General features: G+C 44.9%; 1 long non-coding RNA gene across 1 annotated transcript; it reads left to right on the top strand.

Annotated features, from left to right (window-relative positions):
• The first annotated feature begins 489 nt into the window (after positions 1 to 489).
• On the top strand, positions 490 to 1680 carry LOC125316403. Its single transcript, XR_007199632.1, has 2 exons — positions 490 to 963; positions 1013 to 1680. It is a non-coding gene; the product is annotated as an uncharacterized LOC125316403 (long non-coding RNA).
• The last annotated feature ends 775 nt before the right edge of the window (positions 1681 to 2455 follow it).

The following is a 2455-nucleotide window of genomic DNA, read 5'->3' as shown; positions in this document are numbered from 1 at the left end:
GCCATTTGATCCCATGAGCAAATCAGAACCGTTTGCATTGAGTAATGGTCTTACACGTCTAGAGCCTTCGGATGGGCCGAACAAATCTCGACCATCCCTTGACAAGAGAGCAACGTCTTCTTCCTCCTCCAGTAGCCCTAGGCGCCGTGAGCTCTCTCCTCCCGAGCCTCCATAGGTGCCATAGCCGGACTTTGCCACAAGCGGGCGTTGGTCCGATGTCACCTTAGCCACGAGGAAGACCCAATCTACTACCTTGACATACTCCGATGAGGCCGGACGCTGCGACTCCTCTCACACCGCAAGCTGGTAAATCCGGCCGAGCGATGGAATTGGTTCCATAGCAAGGATTTGGCTACGAAAAGGTAGATAACTCTCGTTCGGTATCAATAGAAACCTTGTTGCCTTCTCCCTTTCCCTAATCGCGTGATACCGAGTTAGGGTTTCCTCCGATCCTCAAAGCTTTTCCGAATCTTCCTCAAATCTGTTCCATAGCGCGGAGAGCCGATTGAAAATTGTTGAAATTGAGGAATTGCCTTGCCCGAGCTCCGATAGGGCTTGGGTTATTGAGAAAATCTTAGCCCTATCGAGCTTCCCGTACATTTCCCGGATGTTTTCCCAAAATTTTTTAGCGTCTTCGGTCGGAGGAAGTTCGGCAGCAACTTTTGGGGTGAGGCATTTGCCAATCCATGTTCGGACGAGCTGGTTGCACTTCCTCCGGTGACGTGCAAGCCGCTTATCGACCGGAATAGGGATAGAACCATCAAGAAACCCTTCTTTGTCCTTTGTCGTGAGTGCCCGTCGGAGCTCTCGGGACCAGACGGAGTAGTTTTCCGGCCATAAGAGTTGTGTAGAGATTAGGCGAAGCTCGGGTCCGTCGGCGGCAGTCGTGTATAGGGGATCCCCTGGCTCCGGTCGACCGTCGGAGGTTCCCGCAAAGGAAAAAAATCCGGGTCCGAAACCGGGGTAAGGAAAAACCGTCGGACCCGTCGGACTCGAAATGTTCGGACCCGAGTATGCCCAACTAGGTCCAGGCGCTTGATACTGACTTGGGTAGGTCCATCCAGAGCCGGGCCATGGATTGCCTTCCGGAAAAATTGTAGGGCCTCCTCCTGGTCCACTACTCCCGGGGTGGGTCCTCTCCGTAGGGCCCATACTGCTCTGGGGAGGTCAGACAGGAACAGGGATCCATTGAACATATGGCCCTCCAAAAAATTGTTACGTGTGGGGCTGAATGGGCCCACTGTTGTGCTGCGTTGGCTTCAAAAGCTCTTCATGGCCTTCTCGAGTGGTCTGGGTATCATTTATCAGAGTTGATTGAGGGTCCAAGGGTGGATTGCCCAACCCTTGATTATTGGAAAAATTGTCCGAATCCTCGGAGGTTCCGGACTTTGACCCTTGGTTTTTAGGCATGGTTTTTGGCTTTATATATGATGTGACTCAAAAAAATTTCTTCACAGGTTATATGCGAAGAAGGCAAAGTGGATGGCTAGGCAGAAAAATATGCGGAAGCTAGGTTGAAATCTTGCTCTGATACCATGTAAGAAAAAGCAATGAAGGAAAGCTATGGAGGAATTGTATTCTGTATTGCTTTTTCTCTATATGAAACTGTAGAATAACAGACCTATTTATAATACATAGAGGTCAAAATAAAAACAGAAAAAAGAGATATACAGAATAATATAAAATCAATTCCTATCATACAAAAACAATCAAATCAATTAGTATCAAATGAGATCACTATCGCTATCAAGATCTCTCATTCCAAAGGCAACCGTATCTTCAATATCTTTAGCTGATTTGCGTTGTTATTGTTAGACTACGTCCTTTGAAAGGCCCAAATGGAATACAGTAACATAAGTACGCTAGACATAATCGGAAATTATCGAATGATGAGGTGGGAATACGAGAATAATTCATTGTTCGTGACACAGTCTTCGATAGACGTTGTCAAATATTCAGCTTTTATTCCGCAAGGTGCCAAGAAAGCACCATTTAATTAATAAGTTAGAAACTATCCCGTTAGAAATCGTGGCAAATGAAATGGAAGATTATAATTTGCCACCGGCATAAATAACATAATCTTGGTAGTGTAAGACTCGTGCACGGTTTGGCAAAACAAAGAAGTAGAAACAAATTGGGAAAAAACTTAAGGAAATGGGATAATAGGCTACTAAGTTTTATATTTTGGCGAATAAGTGCTTATCCAAATTTATAAAACTTATGCGACCTTATGCTTGGGCACTGCAATTGAACTTTTGGGTTTCCCCATGTGCGGTATGGTATGGTCATAGAAACCTATTATCATTTTGGTACTATATTGGCTGGCTTTTCACCATGTCAATTCATAAATGGCAGATCATATTGCACTAGAACTAACCTATTGGAATGCTTGGAATAAATTTATTGTTAGACTAATTGGGAAAAAGTATCAAAAAAGTTCAAAACAGACTGCACT

This window comes from Rhodamnia argentea, chromosome 8 (assembly GCF_020921035.1).
Source record: "Rhodamnia argentea isolate NSW1041297 chromosome 8, ASM2092103v1, whole genome shotgun sequence".
NCBI classification, from domain to species: domain Eukaryota; kingdom Viridiplantae; phylum Streptophyta; class Magnoliopsida; order Myrtales; family Myrtaceae; genus Rhodamnia; species Rhodamnia argentea.
The sequence above is the reverse complement of the archived record's forward strand: the minus strand, read 5'-3'. Positions and strand labels throughout refer to the sequence as shown.